The sequence below is a fragment of the Mustela lutreola genome, chromosome X (genome assembly GCF_030435805.1).
Source record: "Mustela lutreola isolate mMusLut2 chromosome X, mMusLut2.pri, whole genome shotgun sequence".
Lineage (NCBI taxonomy): Eukaryota > Metazoa > Chordata > Mammalia > Carnivora > Mustelidae > Mustela > Mustela lutreola.
The window spans coordinates 14625453-14649555 of NC_081308.1; the positions used below are offsets into that span (position 1 = coordinate 14625453).

The following is a 24103-nucleotide window of genomic DNA, read 5'->3' on the forward strand; positions in this document are numbered from 1 at the left end:
TGCTCCACAAATCTATAAATATACTAAAAACCATTGAATCGCACACTTTAAATGGGGGAATTTAATGTTATGTAAATTACATCTCAATAAGCTGCTTAAAGAAAAACTCCGCTGTCACCTGCGAAGGAGACACACCTGTAAGATATATATAAACATGACCAAGTAATGGACCTCTTTATTTTAATCAGGTGGATTTTTAAAAATCATCCTTTGCACTGAATCCAAGATATACAATGGAAGATGAATAGAAGCCTGTCTCCGTTAGCAGATGAAAGCAGCGCTTTACGATGATCACGTCTCGGTTCCCAAATGAACCTTCATCCAACGCATAAGCGGAGTCAATCTATTTATCTGATTTCACTATAATAAGGAGCGACTGCCACGGGAGAATAGAAATGGTAAAGAGCAAATTACACAAAGAAACTTTGTCTTCCGTTTCCCAGGCGGGCAATAGAAAACATTTTCCCCTGTGTGTTGGCCTTGATTCTCTCTCTGGATGGGAAGCTGATGAAGGGAAGCAACCACCCCCTGAGATCCTGTATTTTCTCTCTGCCTCTTGAGCATCCTGATAGGTCGCCAAGCCACACGGACCATAAAATGGTCCCTGGACCAGCCCGTGGACCACATTCCAGCGCCCCCCTCACCGCCCCCAGCCAGATGGTATTTTCCACTCCTCGTGGAAATTTCGAGAGCTCCTCAGCCTTGCACACAGATTGGTAAGCAGTAGAACAGGAAAGAATGCTGGGCTCTGGGCCTCCTGACAGTGTGTCTTTTATTACAGATATCTCCCGAATGGGCAGGTCTAATTTAAAAAGGGGTTGGGATTATGGACATTGGGGAGGGTATGTGCTTTGGTGAGTGCTGTGAAGTGTGTAAACCTGGCGATTCACAGACCTGTACCCCTGGGAATAAAAATATATATTTATAAAAAATAAAAAACTAAAAAAAATAAATAAAAATAAAAATAAAAAGGGGTTGGGAAAGTTTTATAGGGCTTTTTCCCATTTGGGGGGTCACAGAACACAGTCATTAGATTCAGCACTGCGAAAGGAACCAAGATCGTCCCCGTGGGTCAAATTCTGACACTATTTGGCCCAGAGCAGCCAGTCGGGGATGGGTTCTTTATCGAACCGACAACAGAATGAGTGGATGCATGGGTGGTTGGCTGGCTTCCAGTGCCAATCACACAGAAGAGAAATCGGAGGGTGAAGCCTATGGATATTAGAGAACCAGAAGTATTGAAATCGAACCCTTGAAAGGCTGTTTAGATTTTCTTGTTGAGGAAAGAGGAAAGAGGAAAGAAAAAACAACAAAACACCCAGAGGACCTTCAAGTATTGAGAGTTCCTGAGACAAGTCGCTGACTCTTACTTCCAAAACAGAAGGAAACCAGACAACTGGTCTCAATGATTCCTACTTAAGAAATGTATTTGGATTTGCCAAATGACCTTGGGATTGTATTCATAGAGACCTTCCCAAATACTGAGAAAGGTGACAAAATACCAAAAGTCATGCGATTGGGGGATCATGAAAGCACATACTCCACCAATGAGGTCTAATGACAGGGCAGAGAGGAGCGTGACCTAAACCCGGAGTTCTGACTCTATTTGTGTGACTTGCGTCATGTCTGCCCACCCGGTCATTTGCAGAGTGGAGAGGCCTCCTTCCTGCCCTCATTTATTTCCTGTGACACGCGTGCATACACAATTGCCTTGAAGAAGACCTTCAACCAATTTCTAATATTCAGAAGGAATCGAAAAAAGAATTCTCAGCTAACAGGCCCTTGAGAGCTGAGAGAGGCATGAAGGACTATTATTTCAAAGATTGAGAGAGAATTTAGAAGGTGAATTGGATGATATCTTAGAGATTCGTGTTTAATTTCTCCTTATTTAAGCATATTACTCCTGCCAGGGCCATATTGAGACATTTAAAAATGATTGAGTGTATAGAGTCTCTGGAGGTTCCTGACTCTCGTTTGGATTATGCTTTCTATTAGAGTCCAGTGGTAGTCGGCGTGTTATGTTAATCCATATTTAAACTAGAGTGACCTCACGTCCCGATTTGCTCAGGACAGTCCTGGTTCACACCTGTTGTCCCAGCAGAATTATTAATAGCCTCCCCTTCCACTCTCAATAGTGTCCTAGTTTGGAAGATTAAATTCTACAGTCACTCTAACCTTGAATCCTAAAAATTTTCAAGGACACACCACACTTTCTCATTGTTGCAATTTATAGCTGTTTTCTACAATCTCTGAGACCCTTCCTTCTTTCGGTCCCATTTCAACCATCCTTTGGACTTTAGAAGGCTCCTCAGAGAACCAGAAAGCCAGCGGGGAAACTAAGAGGAACCACATCCCCATAAAGACGACTGTTGTCCATTATCAATGCACCTTGACTAAGTAACATGGCTTCCTAGTTAGCAATCTTTTAATTATTCAGGTTGCATTTCTATTCATCAGCAAAATGACTAATTCAGTTTTACTATTAAGTATTTGCTAAATGCTAATGGTTGCATAGCACATACCTTCATAGCCAAAGAGAAGTAAAAACAAGAAGCCTTCTATCTTGTGCGGCATTCTCTGCTTGTCCTTGGCTGCAGCTCTACCTTACCCAAGTGGAGAGCTTCCCCAGGAGCAGGGGCTTAACTTGAGCGCTGGCCTCCTTAAGCATCTTATTCCATTTAGTTCTTAGGGCTTTGGCTGAGCCCTAGGAAGTTAACCCACATAGCTACCTGCTCAACAAGCAAGTCTCAGAGACGAGTCTAATGTCTACTGAGGCTGGTTTAGCAAAGGAAGGCACTGGTTTTATGCTATCTTTATTTTTAAAGATTTATTTATTTATTTTGAAAGACAAAGAGAGAGAAAGAGAGCTAGCAGGGGGAGGGACAGAGGGAGAAGGAGGAGAGAGAATCCCAAGTAGACTTCCCATGGAGCAGGGAGCCAGACGTGGGGCTCGACCCCACAACCTGAGATCATGACCTGAGTGCAAACCGAGAGTTGGTCGCTCAGCCAACTGAGCCACCCCAGGCGCCCCTGCACTCTCTTTAAATTTAAGGGAAGCAGTGGAGGGCAAGAGAAACTACAATCAGAAGACCCAGGTCTTAATCCTTTCTTTGCCATCATCTTCTGTGTGGGTGACCTTGAGCAATTTCCTGCCAGATCAGCACTAACATTGTCAAATTCTATGAAAGCGACATGGATTCCCTTCTTGGAAAGCAACTTGGCATCATGTTCATACACCTATTCACTCAGGAAAATACTCAGTTTGGGAGGGGGAGATGATTATACACAAAGACATACCTCACTTTGTTATTGATAATAACAAAAAATGGGAAACAATCTACATGGCCAAGGTCAGGGGGTTCAGCATAGCAGGTAGAGTTAAGAGCACTGAATCCCATGCCAGACTGGGTGTAAAGCTCAGCTCAACCACTTGTTATATAACTTTAGGCAAGTTATTTGAGATCTGTGTGCCTCAACTTTCTCATCTATAAGATGATGATAATAATGCCTCTTTCATACAGGTAGTTTGAGGATCAAGTGGGATGATTACGTATATAATTAAGACAGTGCTAGACATAATTAGTTATTATTATACAGCCATTAATAATAAAGCTGATGGGTGAAAAAGGGAGTTGTTTAATAAGTACAGAGTTTCGGTTTTGCAAGGTGAAAACGTTCTGGAGATCTTTTTCACAATAATGTGAATATATTTAGCATTCCCGAATTGTGCACTTAAACATGGTTAAGATGATAAAAAATAAAACAAGTTAATGAAACGATTGTGATAACAGGGACAAAACTGTGTTATACTCTTGATTTAGAAAAGGATGCAAAAGTACACATTGTATGACCCCCAACAATGTGGAAAAATGCATAGAAAAATAGAGTTTCCCTTTCCCTTTCCGGTTTTGGGCCATCGTCATTCCACCGCAGCCCCCAGGGTCCCAGACACCTTCCCTTCATTCCTCTTGTCAAAGATGGAAAAGGCCAATATAGGGGTCCCTGGGTGGCTCAGTCACTAAGCGTTTGCCTTCGGTTCCATGGTGATCCCATGGGCTCCCTGCCGGTAGGAAGCCTGCTTCTACCTCTCCCACTCCCCCTGCTTGTGCTCCCTCTCTCTCTGTGTCAAATAAACAAGATCTTTAAAAAAAAGAAAGAAAAAGGCAAATATAAAAAGATAATCATGACACCCCCCCCCCAAGAAAAGTGTGATGAACTACAAAGAGGAACAAAAAGGAGCTAGAGAAACGCTTAGTCATTTCGTCGGTATTTATCCTGTGTCTACAAGCTTGTTCTATACCTTGTATGGATTCGTCATTACACAAAGGAAGGTCTATTCAACAAACCCTACTGGTGTATTAAAAAGTGAAGGACTATTTCTCCCTTCCCTGCAGTTTAGAGTCTAATGAAAAATAATAAACCTGTAATAATTCAACCGCAGTCAAAGCACTTTTGCATTGCCATAGTTCAGTTGGAGGCTTTGGGGGACAGGTCTGTGCTGGCTTGCAGGGAAAGGGCTTGGCCAGGTGGTCTTGCTTCCTAGGAGCTCCGTATTTTCCCAGGCCGCTGGGGCCCAGGCCGGGTGGGACTACGACACACGACCAGGAGCCCACCTCTGCTGTTGCAGAGGGGAGGAGAGGCTGTCGTTATGCTTCTGCGATAAAAACATGTTCCCCCCGCCCCCCCCCCCCCCAAGAAAGTGAAAAATTAAGAAAAAGTTTTAAATGTTCCCAAATAGAAGAGTCAAACGAATACTATTTTTATTTTATTTTTTATTTATTTTTAAAGATTTTATTTATGTCTTTGATAGAGAGAGACAGCGAGAGAGGGAACACAAGAAGGGGGAGTGGGAGAGGGAGAAGCAGGCTTCCTGCTGAGCAGGGAGCCCGATGTGGGGCTCAATTGCAGGACCCCTGGATCATGACCAGAGCCAAAGGCAGATGCTTAACTGACTGAGCCACTAGGCGCCCGCAAATACTATTTTATTTATTTATTTTTTAAAAAGATTTTATTTATTTGACAGACAGAGATTACAAGTAGGCAGAGAGGCAGACAGAGAGGCAGGGAAGCAGGCTCCCTGCTGAGCAGAGAGCCGGATGAGGGGGCTCGATCTTGGGATTCTGGGATCATGACCTGAGCCGAAGGTAGAGGCTTTGACCCACCAGGTGCCCCCCGCAGATACTACTTTTAAAGGAGAAAGAAAAAACCCTCCTTTTGCTTTTCTTCGCCTGTGCACTGGAAGTGGACCGGAAAAGGAGTCTTTCACCCGTGGTTCCACTGGGGCTCGAACCCAGGACCTTCTGCGTGTAAAGCAGACGTGATAACCACTACACTATGGAACCTCCCCGAGAGAAACTTGGTATCATTAGCTTATTCATAGCCTCACATCTGAACCGGCGCCTCTGCTCAAACCCCGCCCCTCGGCCGTAGCTCCTCCTCCGCCGTGGCTCCGCCCCACCTGCAAGATAGGGTGTTCGCGGCCAAGTCCCCAGCTCTGGCTGTGGCGTTTTCGCTGCTCGGGCAACCTGCCCGCCTCGTTCGTCAGCACTGTGACCAGAGCGAGGCCAGGGCTGGGGTGACCCTCCTGAGGGCCGCCCCCCTAATCACCCGTCCAAAGTTTTTTGTCAGTCGCGAGGTCAGCGGGACCTGCCCAGAGGGCAGGCGGAAGCGGACCGTGCCGCGGCCATGACGGCTCTTAGCCGCTTCCCTCAGCTGGGGAGGGACCCGCGCTTTCCCCCGGTTTATCCCTGGGCGCCCTGCGCCGCTGCCGGCGGCACGTGGGGGCCTTGAGTCCGGAGCAGGACGGACAGGAGCGCCTCTTGGAGCCAAAGATGGAGGCAGCGCCGGGTTTGGGTGTGGGCTGGGCCTCGCCGTCACGTCGGCATTTCCGTTGCCAGGGTTGGAAGAGTCCGCTGGTTAGTGGGCCCCTTGCCCGCGGGTGTAGGCTCCTAATGGTCCCCCGACATTTTCACAGCGTTCCTCCTCTCCCGACCCCCCGCCCACGGGAGCTGGAAGTTGCAGGACTTTTGTTGGCCACTATTTGGGCTGGGGTTGGGCTGGGAGGGGCGGTGTAGACGGTTTACAGCCCTTCCCGGACTGGGGATGATGAAGCGGGACCCGCCACGAGATTTGAGCGGCCCAGTGCAAAAGGAAAATGCCAGGTTCCTTGTTCATGAGTTACTAAGGGTCCCCAAACGGTGGTAAGCAGAGCATTAGACCCAGAGCCGACCCCTGCGACTGCGCAGGTTGTGGCCGGTGAACCTGTCGCGATGCTTCCGAGACTTCCGGCCCCGCGCCAGGTGCTGGAAACCTCCATTACAAAGGGCTCCGGTGTGCTCCGGCTTCTTAGTTTTCAGGCTTCTTAGTTTTCATTGTCACTGCCGTTTCCCCTCCCCAGTGCTTTTGGATGGATCTTCGTCACCGTCCTAGGGTTGCTCACCACCCTCAAGCTTAAAAACCCAGCCAAGACACTTTGACGGGCATCTTTAAGGGCTGAGTTGAAGGATGGGGCTGTCCTTTCCCCTGGCGTCTTCCTCTGAAGCTGGCAAAGTGATGGAGACATGGTACTGATTGTCTGAAAGCAACCCCGGGAGTCCCGACCTCCTGGGAAGATCTGTGGAAGAAACAGGTGGGTGGAAGGCAAACTAATCTGGGGGGCAGAATCTAGAGTCTAGTCCTGCCCTGGTTACTCATTAACTATGTGCTCTTCGGTTCACCTCCCAAGCCTCAGCGTCCTCCTTGGTGAAATGAATGGGTTGGACCAGACACACCCACTTCCCCTCTGGGTCTAAATGTTATTCCTCCTTTCCAGGTGGGCACACGGAGGCAGTTACCTGCCCTGTAAGTTTTCCAAAGGTATGGAGGCAGGCGTGCAGCTCGTGCTTGGGTTCTCTACCCCCGGGCTCCCTACTCCTACTGAGCCCCCCACCCCGTAATATTCACCATGGGGCCCATTGCAGAATTCCTTTTTGTTGATACTTTTCTCCAGGCCTCTTGATGCGGATGGCCACGAGTGGATAGCCACCAGCAGGAGGATGGATTCATGAAAGCTCAACTGCTAGTCCATGGACCATAATGACTCCCAGGATACCCAATGCTAAGTACATCCCACCTGTTTCCAAACCTCTCTCTGTGCAGAACAAGGCTGCCGCAAATTAGGCCTGAAATTACACTCACTGTTGTGTTTTGGTTTTTCTCTAGGGAACGCTTCGCTCATCTCCCAGCTTTGTGTCTGCCCTTGCTCCAAAGGATGGGTTCTCCGAGTGCAAGTTTTGGCCAAGTTCCCACACATGCTCCATGTAGAAAAGAAGCTGATGCACCTCTCATGCGTGCTACGTAGGTTTCTGCCTTTAGTGGAAAATTCTTGTGCCTTTTTTCCATTCTGACAAGGAGTAAGACCTTTGTTCCACTTCCCTGCTGCCCTCAGAGTGTAGTCACATTCTGTTAGTGAAGCACAAGATTGTTTACAAAGCACTTTCACATACACTCCTATGAGGAAGCCATGATAAGTATTACTGTCTTCATTTTTCAGCTGAGAAAGTTAAAGCTGATGAATCTGAATGCCTTCCCTGAGACCATTCTGCTTATACTCAGTCTTCTGATGCCGAAGTGATTTTGGGAGGCCCATGTCCGCAAAGGCCACGTGTGGTTCCTGTAAGAGCGCCCCTGAGTTCTTGTAATGATTCATATGCACTCAGGGAGGAAACGGATAACTCTATTCTTTCCTTTTGTGATTTTATTTTTTTAAAGATTTATTTATTTATTTGAGAGAGAGGGAGAGAGAATTTTGAGCAGACTCCCTGCAGAGCATGGAACCTGAAGCAGGGCTCAATCCCATGACCCTGTGAAGGGGTCTTGGGCTCGATCCCAAGACCCTGAGATCATGACATGAGCTGACGCCAAGAGTCAGACCCTCAACCGACTGAGCCACCCAGGGCCCCCTCCCTTGTACTTTTAAGATCAAGTCCTCAAAAGCAGGAAACAAAAGCCTGCCCAGAAACAACCGTTGGTGACTTTGATCTTGGAACCATCAGTGTCATGGCTAGCCTTTCTTTCAGATGGCCACAGTTTTGCCTGGTGCTTCAGGCAGTTCAGTTGGATGTGTGAGGCCTGCCCCCCCCCCCCAAGGTATGCCTGTAAGCATCTGAACAACTGTAAGTCAAATCCATCAACAGACTAGTAAATAAGGACTAGAAGTCACTTCAAAGTTTTAATCCCCTGATTCCTCAGTTGCTTGGTGTAGCTTCCTCAGCGGATGGCTTTACTGACGGGGAGCAACTTAGCCAGAGAAACCATGGTCTCAAACACCGAGCTGACTTACCTGATTTCATTTAGAAAGGGTTATACTCTTTCACTATCGTGCTCCAGTATTTACTAAGAAAATAAGTCATTACCTTATTATGTGAGCTCACCTTAATCTTCTCCCTTTTGCAGCTCATCAAGTTCGAAACATTTGAAATTAGCCTATTGGAATGGGTATTTGATATTTGTTGCTCTTTGCCCCCGTGCCTTTTCATAGTCCTCTGTATCCCTCTGTTTTCTTAGCCGGCTCAACTTCTATGGTCATTTTTATCACTTGTTTGCCCTTTTGTTGTACTTGTTGGCAAACCACAGTCTGTAAGGTCCTGCTCTCTCCGTACTCTGCCCTTGTATATGGCCCCAAGAGGAACACATATCCGGGTCAACCGATTTCACACTAAATTCTTGACTACTGACCTCAAGCGAACCCTTAATGTAGCCTAGAATCCAGTCTACTTCTTTGTGCATTCATTCTCCTCTTCTCCTAAAGGACAATTTTGTATCTTCTCTCCGTGAACTTCCTGTACATCCCTCCCCAGTCTCACTTACAGGTGATGAACCTGCTGCTTTTTTCAGTAAAGAGAGAGAAGCAATGAGAAGAGGACTGCCACAAGTCCCCACCACTTCTGCCCAGCCACCGGTATCTGTGCGATCAGAGCTCTAGGTCAGGCCTCTCCCTGTAGATCACAGTAGATCAGGGCTTCTCAACAGCTGTTTTGACATTTGGGACTGAGTAACTCTTGGTCATGGGGGTCGTTCTGTGCATGGAGGGACGCCTCACAGCGTCCCTGGCCTCTACCCACTTGATGCCCCCGGCATTCCTCCCCCCAGTTGTTGGCACCCAAAATGTCCCCTGGCAGGGGGAGGTCTTGGGGGCCTTTTGGTAACATTTGCAGATACTTTTGGTTGTCCCAGCGTGGGTGCAAGGGTTGGTGTGCTATTGGTGTCTGGGGGTAGAGACCAGGGATGTGGTGAGATCCTGCAGGGCACACGACAGGCCGCCGTGGCAAAGCTCTCCCAGTCCTGAATGTTCCTAGTGCTGTGGTTGAGAATGCACTGTCCACATTTCTATCAAAATCCAGCCCGCCACCTCTTGTCTACTCCAGGAAATCACTCCAGCAAGTCCCCTCTCTCCTACATGATTAGTTACCTTCTCTGTCATCGCCTTCTGATAAACTTACAAACATGCTGCAGTTTCTCTCAGCGTTAAAAGGAACCCCTGATCCCCTTTTGGCCTCTAGATAGTTCAATTTTTTTAAAGACTTTATTTATTTACTTATTTATTTGACAGAGAGAGAGAGAGAGAGAGCACAAGCATGCAGAGAGGCAGGCAGAGGCAGAGAGAGAAGCAGGCCGCCTGCTGAGCAAGGAGCTCAATGCCGGACTCGATCCCGGGACCCTGGGATCATGACCTGAGCTGAAGGCAGCGTCCCAACCGACAGTCACCCAGGTGACCCTAGTTCAGTTTTTTTGCTGTTTTATTTTTGTTGTTGTTGTTGTGTTTTTGTTTGCTCTCCTTTGCAACAGAACTCGTAGGAAGATGTGTCTGTAGGCTCTCTCTCCCATTCCTCTCCTTTTGGAAGTGCTTTTCCCTTGTGGCTTTTAGGATACTGCCCTCTCCCGATTTTTGTTTCCTGCCTTATAAGTCGCCCCTTCTCGGTCACCTTTGCACTTGGACTTCTTCTATCTTCATTCCCACCGCCTGGATGACCTCATTCATTTGTTTTACTTATTTATTTATTTTAGTTTTTTTTTTGTTGTTGTTTATTTATTTGGCAAACAGATCACAAGTAGGCAGAGAGAGAAAGGGGGAAGTAGGCTCCCCGCTGAGCGGAGAGCCTGATGCGGGGCTCGATCCCAGGACCCTGAGATCACAACCTGAGCCGAAGGCAGAGGCTTAACCCATTGAGCCACCCACAGCTAGAGTGAAAGCTAAGGCCACACAGTAGCTGGCAAGATGCTGTATGATGTGTTCTCTCCCACGTCCATTACCTGTTGGACTATATAACCTATTACTTTGCCTTTTCTTTTACTCTGTACTCCGGCCACACTTGCCTGCTTGCTGTTCTTCAAACATGCTGGGCCTCTTCTGCCTCAGGGCCTTTGAACCTGCTGTTCTTGAATGCTCTTTCCCTATGCCGTCCCATTGCTTGCTCTCTGACCTCGCTCAGGTATTTGCCTAAATATCTTGTCAGCAAGCGGTCTCCTGACGGCCCTATTTACAGTGACTCTCCCCCTGCTCCAGCCTTCTTCACACCGGAAATGCAGTATCCCCCTCTCCTGCATTATTTTTCTTTGCAACACTTACTACCATCTCATTTGCCAGATAGTTACTTCCTCGTTTTGTTGCTTATCCCCGGCCACCCTCAACTACAATGAAAGCATCAGGAAGGCGTGGATTAGGTTCTGTTCACTGTTGTGTTCCACAGAGCCTAAGCAGGGCCCCGTACATAGTAAGGGTCCAGTGATCCATTCTTGAATGAATGTGTTCAGGGTTGGGGACGATCGAGTGGAGTCAGTTACTCCCAATCACAGCTAATCCTGGGGCTTTTACCTGAACTCTGAGAAGAGACATTTCCTTGTTCCTCGATCCTTGACTTGACTGTGAGATCACCCAGAGGCTGGAGGTTCTGCTGCCGTCTCTGGACTGTTGTAATGTGTCAGACCAGCGTCTTCGTTGTTCATAGCACTCGCTGCTCTTCCCCCTAAGGGATTTTTAAACCATTTCCCCCACCATAGACTTGACTGAATGACTTGCTTTGGCCAGTTGAATGTTGGCAGAAGTGATGTGTATCACTTTCAAGCCAAACTGCGAAGAACCAGCTTGGGATTTGCCACTTCATTGTTTCCCTTTACTATGGGGACAGCAACGCACAGAGAGAGGTTCGCCTGAGTCTTAGAAAAAAGACCCCGGTTGACGGAACTGCAGCCACCAGCCATGGTGAAAAGTCAAACCTTGATCGTTGTAAGCCACGAAGATTTGGGTTCATCTGTTACTGAAGCCTAACATCACCTCAGTGGATTCAACACTTCTGCTAGTTCCACGAGAAAATGAGTTTATTAAAGGCTACTTGGTGGTACACAGCATCTCCCAAAAGGCCCCGGAGAGGCCAGAGCCAGCAAAAATGTCTTCATCTTACCTCATCGCGGGGCTGCACCAACTAAGATGCCCACTGCTCCCGCTCTGAGTACAGAGGCAGCAACTCAAGCCAGTGATGGGGCCCCGCATCCCTGAAAACTGGACCCTCTGGCACTGACGTTGTCACAAGATGGATTTCATCACCCCTTGACTCCTCGAGCTGCCTTCTTAACTGAGGTCTCTGCTGGAGCCCAAGTTACATCCTGTGCTCTTGCCTGGAGAGAGGTTGGAGAAGCGAATGTCTTGTTTCTCCTTCGAGGAGGTGGGAGTCAGCGTGGGGAACGGAGAAGTGAGCCAATGATCAGAAAGCATGAAGACATCGGCTGCCTGCCTGAAGCCTAAGAAAGGAGCGAGGGGTTAGAGCTGAGAACGAGAACGACTGGATGCCCTCCCGTAAGGCCTCCAACAAGCCATGCCCTACATCTACCTGTGGACTCCTCAGTCATTGGAAGAAGGCATTCTTGGTTTTGCTCAGGCCGGTTGCAATTGGGCTCACTGACATTTGCGATAAGAGGAGTCCTGACGGTTCATCGAAAATGGGTGGGCAGCAGCACAGTGGCTTGCAGTGGGGGTCCTATCCCAGATACTCGAAGTTTTGGTTGCCCTTCTGTTCCCAGTAAACGGGGAGACGGCCCATTCCGGCAGGGCAGGCTTTGGGTTTCAAGGTGTTTGGGGAGCCAGCCCGCAGTGCTCAAACCCAGTGGGGTGCTTGTTCACAGGGAGCACGGTAGCTAGGGCAGGTAGAGGTCGAGAGTGGGCAACACATCTGGGGTGCCTTTGGTTGCTTGCCCCCAATTCATCTTCCTCCTTTTCCTCAATAATAAAGATCACAATAAACATTTGTAGAGTACTTGCTATGTATTAGAGACCGTTCTAAACTCTTTGCTCAGATTAACTCCTTTAATCCACTCAAGAACCCTGTGAGAAAAGGTTATGACACCTGGCTTACAGATGAGAAGACGGAGGCATAGAATAATTAAATGACTTGTGTAGTGGTGTAGCTAGTAAACAAAGGATCAGGGCTTTACACTCAGGCCATCTGGCTCCACGGGCTGTATTTAGCCTCTACACTGCACTGCCTGATTTTGTTTCATTTGGCAACGTATCCAGCTAAAACAGCTTGATTTCCCAGGCTCCCTTGTAGCTAAAAGAGACTGGGTGGCACAGTTCTGGCCATGAGATGTTTGGAAGCAGGGGGGCTTCCAAAACCATTTCTTTAAATGAAGGTATACACGGGTGGTATGCCTCATTTTGCTCTTAGTTGTTTACTTTCGGCCCGGAATGCACATGTGGATGCTGGAGGTAGAGCAGCCACTTCGTGACCATGAGTTGACAATTTTGAATAAAAAAGCTATGTGACTTGGCTGAAAGAAAGAAGATGCCTGAGTCCCAGCTCCAGATTTCATACTTCCAGATCCTATGTTTCTTATGAAAAATAAAACCCCTAATTTGTAATGCCATTGTTTAGTAAGAGTTTCAGATACATGAAGGGAAAACATATACCTACCAATTCAACATTTCCACATTTCTCACCCTTAGATGTCTCCTGTATCATTTTGACAATGTCTCTCATCTGCCCACCAGCTACTGAGGGATTGCTCTGTGTTGCAGTCTGTTGGTAGAAGTTGTTTATGATCACATGCCTGCAATACGTCTAGGAGCACAGTATTGGGTAGTATGGGAGGTTTTTTTTTTTTTTTTTTTTAAAGATTTTATTTATTTATTTGACAGAGAGAGATCACAAGTAGGCAGAGAGGCAGGCAGAGAGAGAGAGAGAGGAGGAAGCAGGCTCCCCACTGAGCAGAGAGCCCGATGCGGGACTCGATCCCAGGACCCTGAGATCATGACCTGAGCCGAAGGCAGCGGCTTAACCCACTGAGCCACCCAGGCGCCCCAGTATGGGAGGTTTTATTATTGTTGTTTTGTTTTTTTAATTTAAGTGTTGACCTGGCCCCATCTCAAGGAGTTTAAAGAACATTAATTTCCCCAAAGGACTGATTTGTTCCACGCTGTTAATGGATGATAATGGTTTGATGTTGTTTTCCTAACTCAGGATGTTATCGAATTTTGATAGACCCTGTCTCCTCTCTCTTAAAGTAGAGACTCAAAAGAAGAGAATGCAGAGGGGAGAGGAGGGCAGGAGGCTTTTATATGTGAAAAGCCTGTCTAACAGTAAAAATGGCCTTACAGTATTCCTTTCCATACCTGCTATCTCTAATCTCCAAATTCACCCACAGTCACAACCAATCACAACTTAAATTGGTAGAGATGGCCACCCAGGTGAGGAACAGATCAGCTCAAAATACTTCGCCTCCCCCTCCCTTGTTTATATGTCTTGAGATGCCTCTAGTTTCTAAAGTCACTCCCCTGGGCCTTTGTAACTGAGCGTAGAACAATTTGGCCACTCCCCTCTCCTACAGAACCCCACTTAAAAGGAAATATCCGGTGGCAGCTCTAGCCAATGCTAATTGTTGATGGAAATGAACTTGGCTAATCCCTGGACTGGCCCAACACTTACTGTCTCCTTTAGATTTACAAGGAGATTCAACAGTGCACAGGATGGGACCCGCCTCTGAGTTGTTCCTCATAGTCTGATGGGAAGATATGAAGAGTGATGCAGGTTTTAAACAAAAATTATATTATGGATTTTTATTGTTTTAAATATTTGTGATTGGGGGGATATCATTAGGGTATAGTCTGAAGGCTAATGCAATAATAAAACCAATTAGCAGGTTGTTTAACTCAGTTAGAGGCTGTCTGCAGACTGGCAGCTTTCCTCTGATCCTGTTAAAATGCAGTGGGTTCTATTTTGTGCAGAACGAGCAGGCTGCCATGACAACTGTCTGTGAATATTATTTCAGTATTAGTTATAGGTTTCCAGTGTCAGCCTCTGGGTCCAACAATGATTCTAAAACCCCAATACACATCTGTTCTTGAAGGAGTTGTCCTGGGCATGTTTACAAAAATGAAAAACAAACAAAAAAACAAAGCACTTTCAGTTGCCTGGGTTTTTTCTTTTGGAAAAGAAAAAGGAATGAATTTACACAATTGCAAATTGCAGATTTTATTGCTATTCCTTTCTTTTGGAAAGGGGATTTGGATATGAATTTACATTGTGCTTGTCCCTACATTTGATTAAATAGATACACTAGGGAAGAGTTTGGAAGGATTCTTTTAAGCCTATATAATCCTTACGTTGAATTATTCTTTTTTTTTTTTTTTTTTTTTGTCCCCCATCTGACAGTGTCACAAGTGGCAGAGGACTGAATCCAAACCAAGTTATCAAACCAGTCTCAAATGAATATGACTTGAACATTCTAAGGTAAAACTTCATGCAGAGATTTCCAATGAAGGGCTCCAGCTCCATTTCCCTGCCCTCTCCTGGTCACTCTTCTCCATGTCCCAGTTGTACCCCTCACACCTGTTCTCCGCATGGTGACAGCCATGCTCAGAGCATTGCCCCTCAGGTGGGACAGTGAGTCTGTGTCCCAGCGCTCTCTGAAGGCGCCCCTAGAGTCACTTATATTGCCAATCTTTAGCTACATGCCCACTGGAACACTCCTTTTTTTTTTTATTTTTTAAGATTTTATTTATTTATTTGCCAGAGAGAGAGAGAGGGAGAGAGAGCGCACGCGCAAGCCAGCACAAGCAGAGTGACAGCAGAGGCAGAGGGAAAAAGCAGGCTCCCGGTTGAGCAAGGAGCCCGATGTGGGAGTTGATCCCGGGACGCTGGAATCATGACCTGAGTGGAAAGCAGCTGCTTAACCAACTGAGCCACCCAGGCGTCCCTGGAACACTCCTTTTTACCAAGTAAAGGAGATGGGCTTGTTGGCTGAGGCCTGAGTTATGGGCCCGTCCCTTGACAATCACTGTTGTTTGGAAAGTGGGCTCATGCTGATTTTGCTTAAGCCCATCAGGGCCTTTTTTTGTTGTTTTGTTTTGTTTACGATTTTATTTATTTAAGAGCAAGAGAGGGAGAGAGAGGGAGGGAGGAGTGTGTGCATGAGCTGGGGGAGGGGCAGAGGGAGAGGAAGAGGGACGAGCAGACCCCCCACTGACCAGGGAGCCTGATGTGGGGCTCGATCCCAGGACTCTGGGATCATGACCTGGGCCGAAGGCAGATGCTTAACTGAGCCCCCCAGGCGCCCCCAGGGACAGTCGGGGTGATGTTAGTTCCATGGAAACCACAGGGCTGAGAATAGGGAGAGAGTTGATTTCAAAAATGAAAATTGGGGTACTATTGCAAGGAAATGAGGGGAATACTTGCTAACCATCTGGTTAAGGAACAGAATGCTGTGCAAGTCGTAACAGTAACAACAGCTAATATTGATTGAATGCTAATGACGAGGTAGGCACTACTCAAACTGCTTTATAGGCCTACTGGTTAGAGAATGTGTTTGGCTGCAGGTAATAAGGTAAGCCAAATAGCAAGGACTTAACACAGAGGTGTTGGTTTTTATCCCATGTGATATGAAGTCACAAGAGAAGCAACTTCACATTATTACTCATATCTCAGGCTTCTCTTTCAACCTTTCTGCATTATCATTCTCAGCAGGAGGCTGGCATCCTAATGCTCACAAGAAGGCCGCTCCTCCTCCAGACGTTGTGTCCCGCTGGCACAGAATGGGGGAAGGGCAAAGAGGAAAGGGCTCATGTCAGCGGAGTCTTGTCTTTTTTTTCTTTTTTCTTTTTTAAATCAGGAAAATAGCTTTTCTGCGAGCTTCAGCCAGTAGATTTCTGCTTATATTTTATTATCCAGAACCGTGTCACATGACCACTGTAACTGCAAGGGAACCTAGCAAATCAAATTTTGTTGGCTAAGCCCATAGCCGCCTAAAACAAAATTGAGATTTTACTTGTAAGGAAGAAAGGGAGAATGGATATTGATTAGGCAACTAACTAGGCTGCCATGTTTTATATTAACTCATTTATTCTTTTCTTTTTTTTTAGCTCATTTATTCTTTATTTTAACCCAGCATGGTGGATATCACTATCCCAGTTTTTTCTGTTTCTTTTTTACTTTCTTTTTCCTTCCCGTCCCTTCCCTTCCCTTCTTCCATATCTTGGTTTTCTATGAAACAGGCCCAGAGAGGTCATGTGATTTTCTCAAGTTCACACACAGCTGTTAAGTGGCAGCACTGATATTTTTATGAAATAACAAGAACTTATTCCCTGTTCCCTTTCGTAATCCTCCTACTCTTCTGTGCACAGAAAACTTCATTTTTGATTTTTAGAAAATGATAATAGTTAGTTCTAGGCCCTATATTTCACAACCTTCTCAGGAAAAACAATGCTTAGAAATCTTGAGTCTCTCATCAACTTGTTTTCATAGTGTCGTTTTCACATAGCCACACCAGCAGGAACGTGGCATATCAGAAGTAATTATGTTGGGTAGTAAGAAACAGACCTAAAAGGGCAGAGTTGGGGAGGAAAAAAATCTTTTTATACTCTTCAAAGTTCTTGCTGCTGGTCTAAGAATTGAACTGACATGAAGCAAATTAACAGGAGAAAATAAAACTTAATTATGTATGTGCAGGAAATCCACACAGACATGAGATCCCAAAGATAGGCATGATGAGGGCCATGTGTCATCCTGTACAAAGGAGAAGGGGGTAGGAGTCTGGAACTTCAAAGGGAAGGGAAGCAATTCACAGGAAGATGAAAAAAGAGTAAATGTCGGATAAACAAATGTTTGCTGGGCCGCTCAGAAACAATGGGACATAGAAAGGAATTTGATCAAACCGGTCTTGCTCGGTTCCTTCATGTCTGCCATACCTAGTTCATATCATGATATAGTTAGCTATGGCGACAGGGGTCTTCCTGGAGCAGGTCCTCTTATCTAAATTCCTTTACGCAGTTAAGGGGAAGGTTGCTGTTTCTTCATGTGTCTTTGGGGGCCTTGATTGTTTCTGGCTGGAAGTAATCTGTGTGCCAAAGTGGCACATTTTGGGGTGGCCTGCCTTTGATCCCTGCAAAGGTTCTTCTTATCTCATGTGATATGACATCCAGAGCTTCATTAAAAAATGAAAGTGAGGGCGCCTGGGTGGCTCAGTGGGTTAAGCCGCTGGCTTCGGCTCAGGTCATGATCTCAGGGTCCTGGGATCGAGGCCCGCATCGGGCTCTCTGCTCAGCAGGGAGCCTGCTTCCCTCTCTCTCTCTGCCTGCCTCTCCATCTACTTGTGATTTCTCTCTGTCAAATAAATAAATAAAACCTTTAAAAAAAAAAAAAAAAAAAAGAAAGTGAACCTGTTAATGAGTCATTACACATAGAGAAGTTTCTTATTTATTTATTTATTTATTTATTTGACAGACAGAGATCACAAGTAGGCAGAGAGGCAGGCAGAGAGAGAGAGGAGGGAAGCAGGCTCCCCGCTGAGCAGAGAGCCCAATGCAGGGCTCGATCCCAGGACACTGGGATCATGACCTGAGCCGAAGGCAGAGGCCCTAACCCACTGAGCCACCCAGGCACCCCAGGAATCTGTGTTTTAACAATATCCCTCGGTGATTTATAAGTACATTAAAGTTTGAGAAGCACTGTTTTAGAGAGTTTTATATAAAAGAGACTCACAGAGCTCATAGTCTCTGCAATATTGGTAAAAATACTAACTTCAGCTTTGGTAAACTTAAAATCTTGTCTTAACTCAAATGTATGCTTGACTCCTTCCCCCATCAACACCTTCACTTAATCAGTATTTGTCTTTTAGATGTCAGTTCAAAGCTTATTTTCTTTGATAAGCAATTATTGGCTTGACCTCCTGACTCATTCTCATAGTACATGTACTTCTCCTTTGCAATTTCACATTTACCTTTATGAGTATTTAATTAATGTTTACTTCCCCCACTAGGCTATAAACTTCATGAGGGAAGGGACCTTGTCAGTTCTGGTATATCTCCAGGGTCTAGAATAGTGCCTGGCACACCATGGGTGCTCAACAAATGTTTGTTGACTGAGTATATGAATGAAACCAAGACAAGAATAAGTGCTCTTAAAGAAAATTCTCTTAAAACTTTTCTAAAGGCTTCCCAATGAGCACTTAATCCTCTCAGGCAATAGCAGCAAGGGTTGTGAACAGAAAGTCAGGGATCTTTCCCAGGTCTTGTTTTAGCTAGTAGTTTCAGTGTTCCTCCAAGAAACCAACTCTGCTTTGTTTTCTGTGTTTGTGATGCAGAAATGGTTGACAGGAAAGCAAATGGTGGCAGAAAGAAAGCTTGAAGAACCTGGAATCTGTCTTTCCGATACATAGGAAGTGGTTCTCTCATCCAGCTTGTATTGTTCACATTCTGTTGGCAGGACTGTCATATCTGCCTCTGACATTGTGGGGTTGCCAAGGCAACCTATTAAAGAATCATTCTAGAATTTACCTCTGGAAAATTCTAGGTGAAGCTGAGGAATTCTCTTTAAGTAAGACTTATAAGTGTGACAATGGATAGTGTCCTGAGCCTGCAGGTCAGGCTGAAAGATTCAGCAACCAACGAAGTGAAGATCTAGGAGTCTATTTTCCTTGAACCTGTGCAGGACTGATAAAACTTAGAAGGGTAAGAACGCTTAATGGAGCAGATGAGTTGGATGAAATCTGGGTATGGAACCATATGACTAAAAGTTAGCCTTCCTCCTCTGTTTAGCCAACTCTGGTAGACTCTATGTATGGAGTTTTGTGTATGAAGTTTATCATTCTTTAATATGTATTTTACATACTTTACTATAATTTATATTTGGGCGATCTTTATAGGGTAGAATTGGGTCACCCTGATGTAGAAGGAGTGTTGGCCACCAAATCGTAAGACCATAATGTTGGGGAGGCCAGCTAACTTCTCTGGGCCTTGTGTCCTCTCCTACAAAATGAAGGACTTTCCTGGGTAATTCCAGAGGACCAGAGTGTCTTACCACATCACAGGCTCACCGGGACAGAGCTCTAGGCCAAGGACCTCACGATGATCATACAAAGGGACTCCACTGTGTGCCTAGATCAATTTTGCCCAATTCCCAGTGCCTTGATATGAAAGGCAGTTGCATAAATGCATATTCTCATTTTATTTTTGTCTTGGAATGGCAGATTATAGCTCCTGCAGAAGGAAAATAAGAAGAAGTAAGAAATTACCATTACTCTGCCATTGACTCATGCTAGATGTCAAACTGTGATACATGCAAAACGCAAGCACATACAAGCTAAAGGAACAGATTGTGGCAATATTTAAAAATATCACAACTCTCTAAATAAGAAGCAGTTCTGATAAGCCTATTTGGCATTCATGCAAAACACCCGTAACTCTGAAAAATCTGAATCGTACATTGCCAAGGTAAATTACTTCTCCGCGGTAATTATAGATGCAAGTATATTGGATTACATGAGAATACCTGTCTCCCTCTCTCCCGGGCCTCTTCCTTTCCAGATTGTTGCTTTTTTGGTCTCCTTTGTTCCTTCCTCCTCCTCTTTTCCTTTAAATGTCTCAATTCTTCAGGCTTCTGGTTTCACCGCTCTTGCCTTCTTTCCCTCCCGGCTCTCCGTGGCTGTTTCATCTTCTCCAGCCGCTTCAGTTGTTATCCATAACCTGGTGACCTCTTAATGAGAATCTATAGATTGATTTATTTCCTGGGCTCTACACTCAGGCTTCTGCTGCCGACGGGACATGTGAACTCGTTATTTTTCTCCACCTCCCTTTCGTGTTCTACCCACTAATACCACGGTTAATGGCATTGCCCACCAGACTGAGTATGACAAGAGGGCAGGGAGGTGTCTGTGTTGTCTGCCACGGTACACCCAGCGCTCGGCGTCATGCCTGGCATATGGTGGACACCCAGTAAATATTGAAGTGATTAACCCATCTATTATTTCAAACTAGAAACCTCCGTCCCTGCCTATACTCACTCTGGGACCTGAGGGATTTATTACCGGAAAGGCTTTCACATCAGGCCCCTCCTCTTCACCCCCACCGCCTCCCCCTGACCCTTGCTTTAATCCAGCCCTTCTCATCTCCTGGATTGTTGCCAGGGCTTCCTTGTTGGTCTTCCTAGGGCAGGCTTTCCCCCAGTTCCTCATCGTTGGACCCTCAGAGTGATATTCCTCAAGTTTGAATCTAATCAGATCACCCTCAGGCTTCCCTTCACTTAGATATCAAGTTCGTGGGCCCCTGGGTGGCTCAGTCGTTGAGTGTCTGCCTTTGGGTTATGTCATGATCTTGGGGTCCATGGGTCGAGTTTTGCATCGGGCTCCCCACTCAGCGGGAAGCCTGTTTCTCCCTCTCCCGCTCCCCCTGTTTGTGTTCCCTCTCTCGCTGTGTCTTTCTGTCAAAGAAATAAATAAAATCTTAAGAAAGAAACAAAGAAAAGCAAGCAAACAAGAAAGAAAAATCAAGTTCGCCCTCTGGCAGGCTCATACTGCATGGATTCCGTGGAGCCTCTATGGTGCTTTGAGAAAAAAAAGAATGACTGCATTTCATGGATTCTGAGATGTCTATGTTTTTCACATTTTTAGTACCTCTGAGATTGCAATGAGTCTTAAAATCGATGGAGCATAATGGTTTGATGGGTGGCTTTTTTCTTTCTTATCAGTATGTAAAATAATGATGTACCTATAATCAATGGTATCTGAAATTTGCAGAAATATACTGATATTTAAAAGTAGGGAGATTTCACATAAAAATATGTTCAGCTTCTCTTGAAAAATTACACTGGGCAACTCTGGGCCAGGATTTCTGTCTGGCAGCCTAAGAGGGAGCAACCACTAAGTAGCAGCTGCCTCATTTAGATAAAAGCTCTCTAGAATGTCCTGTCGCTTCCGCCTAAGCTGCTTCATTCATGTATCTTACCTGCCCCAGCCCATGCGAGCACTTGAAATTGTAAGCCCTGACTGATGAGTTAGGGTCTGAATTCTTTGTCATGGTTTCTAAGAATGACCACAGCTACCCCATCCTACCCCCATCCTCTGCTCTATACATCCTCAGCCCCCCAGTCTCAGGAAACATTACTGAAATAGCACATGCTCCCACGCTCCCTGGAGTGCCTTTCCCATCTTTCATGTTCTATGAACTGCCTCCTCACTTAACCTGCAGAACGACTATCCTTCTAGACTCCAGTAGTACGTGGGCCTCTCTCTGTACCTGCACCTCCTCTCTTGAAACTACTTGTGGGCAGACCCGAGTCCCTCGTTCAACCGTGTACCTGGAAGGGAGATGGATCAGAATGTATTCATTGTTGTATCCCTGCCTCGTAGCTAAAACATGCTTAGTAAGTACCTGTTGAATAAAGAATGCTTGGGGTACGTTTTCTGACTAGGATCTCTGTTTTGTGAGTTTTGCCCATGGATAGAGAGCCAAAGGTGAAGTCAGAGGGAAGGGCCAGTGTTTTTTTTTAGGGCTCGTAGTTTGCAGTCGAAGGTGCTGCTTCTGGCTGGGATTTGGGGAGGCCCTTGGCAAAGTCAACCCGTGGGGACTTTCATATCTTGCAGACCCCAAGGCCCTAAACCAGAGCCAGCTCTGAAGCTTTTTATTTTAAAATTCGTGTACAGTAAATAGGGACACGTGGATAGGTTAGCGTAACCACCACTCTAAAAAATTAGGATACAGAACATTGCCCCAAAACTTGTTCTTGCTTTCTGCTTGTAGTCACACCCCCGCCCCCATAAACCCTAACAACTACTGAGTGGTTCTCCATCCCTGTGGTGTTGTCTCCCAAGAATGTCATAGAAATATATGTGACCTTTTAAACCGGGTTCTTTTACTCAACATAATGCCTTTGAGATTCATCCAGGTTTTAGGCATCAATAATTTATTCCTTTTTCTTCTTAAGTAGTATTCCACTGTATAGAGGTCCCACAGTTGCGCTTCCATTCACTCGCCAAAGGACATCTGGGTGTTTGCCATATTTGACCCTACGAACTTATGTACAGGCTTTTGTGTGAATATAAGCTTCCTCTAGAGTAAATACCCAGGGCTAGGATTGTGGTGTCATATGGTAAAATGTATGTTCCACTTTACAAGAAACTAACCGAACTATTTTTCAAAGTAAATGTACCATTTTGCATTCTCACCAGCAAAGCATGACGGTCCGAGTCACTCCACATCCCAACCAGCGCTGGGTACGACTGGGTTGTTTTTAACTGCCTTAATAGGCTTACTGGGTTTTCTCATTGTAGCTTTGATTTGAACTTTTGCTCCTCAAATCCAGGCGAGGGGAACTGGAGGGAAGAAGACGGCCAACTCACCGCCACTCTTGTAGTACTTCAAAATCTGATCTTCTTCCTCAGTCTTCCTTCTGCTACTTACTTTTCAGAGTCCTTGTGTTACTTATTCATTGCTACATACAAGTTACCGAAAACCTTAAAGCTTAAAATGCACATTTATGATCTCACAGCTTCTGTGGGTTAGGAGTCCAGGCATGGCTTACCTGGGTCCTCACAAGCTGTTGTAGTCAATGTGTCGGCTACAGTCACAGGAAGGCTTCGCTGGAGAAGGATCCACTTCCAATCTCAAGTGCTTGTTGGCAGGATTCAGTTCCTTGAGGTCTGTTGGATCGAAGACGTCCGTTCCTTGCTGGCTTTTGGTCAGAAACCTCCTTCAGTCCTCAGCCACGTAGGCCTCTCCAACATGGCAGCTTACTTCATCAAAAGCACACAACCTGTGAGGGTAATAGAGACTGCTAGCAAGACAGAAAGCCACAGTTTTTTATAACTGAGTCACAGAAGCAATAGCCCAACACATTTGCCGTATTTTATTGATTAGAAATCCGTTGCTAACTAGGTCCAGCCTTACACTGAAGGGGAGGGGGTTACACTGGAGCATGAATACCAGGAGGCAGGGACTGTTGGGAGCCATCTTGGGTCTGCCTGCCGCAGTCTTCAGATGGCTGCTCCATGGATCCTGTCCTGGCGTTTTATAGCTTTGTTCCACGGGAGAGGCAGGCAGAGTGGGTAGACTGTCTTTAGGTGACTCTCTCTGAAGCTTTTTGATTTGATTTCTGAAGCTTCGGGGTTAATTTTAGGAGTTTGTTTGTTTGTTGTTTTTAACTTGAGCCATCTAGGACCAAGCTAGGCTTAGATTAAGCAGTGGTCAAAATTTAAATTCTCATACCTGCCAATCTTCTGTTTATTAAATCACAACCATGGAGAGCTCAACTTTGTAGCCTCTTCAAAGCGACCTTGTAAACGTCAACACATAATGACAGCTGTTTCAGCCTGTCATTATGGCTGTTGACCAGGAGACCCCAACAGATACATCTGGCCAGCACTGGCCTTTATGAATTTCTTTCCCTGGATAGTGAATTATAACCCACTTTTAATTTCTTTTAATGGTTTTCTAATGACTTGCTAAATCTGGCCTCTCTTCTCTCTTACTTAATGTGGCTTTTCAATACCCAGAATTCATCCCTGGAAATATGCTTGATCCTTTCTCTTTATTGAAACATAAAATTACTTGGTATTCTTTCCCTCTCTTTAAAAGGAAGTAGGCTCTTTAAATCAAGATTCTGTGAATGTTTTTGATCGTGAACCTGTCACAGTACAAGCTTTTTTAGAATGGACCCCTAACATGAGTATATTAATGTATTTGTAACAAATACTACTGAACTCATATATTGTGTACATTATCAAACATACATGAAAATAGGAAGTTCAAGAAGAATTTAAAAATAGATGAACATATGAGTTCTAATAATTTCCATTCTATTATCCG

At 45.6% G+C, this 24103-nt stretch overlaps 1 protein-coding gene, 1 long non-coding RNA gene and 1 other non-coding gene across 3 annotated transcripts in view; 2 read left to right on the top strand and 1 right to left on the bottom strand.

Annotated features, from left to right (window-relative positions):
• Nucleotides 1-5242: 5242 nt before the first annotated feature.
• Nucleotides 5243-12277, top strand: LOC131821862 (uncharacterized). Its single transcript, XR_009350001.1, has 2 exons — nucleotides 5243-6628; nucleotides 7201-12277. It is a non-coding gene; the product is annotated as an uncharacterized LOC131821862 (long non-coding RNA).
• Nucleotides 5270-5342, bottom strand: TRNAV-UAC (transfer RNA valine (anticodon UAC)). The gene has a single exon. It is a non-coding gene; the product is annotated as a tRNA-Val (tRNA).
• Nucleotides 12278-18839: 6562 nt separating the features above from the next.
• The window catches only part of PPEF1 (protein phosphatase with EF-hand domain 1), a 112152-nt gene continuing 106888 nt past the window's right edge, over nucleotides 18840-24103 (top strand). The window contains exons 1-2 of the mRNA XM_059158383.1: nucleotides 18840-18973; nucleotides 19492-19735. The gene's annotated coding sequence lies outside the window, so the exon portion shown is untranslated. The remainder of the gene's footprint in view (nucleotides 18974-19491; nucleotides 19736-24103) is intronic.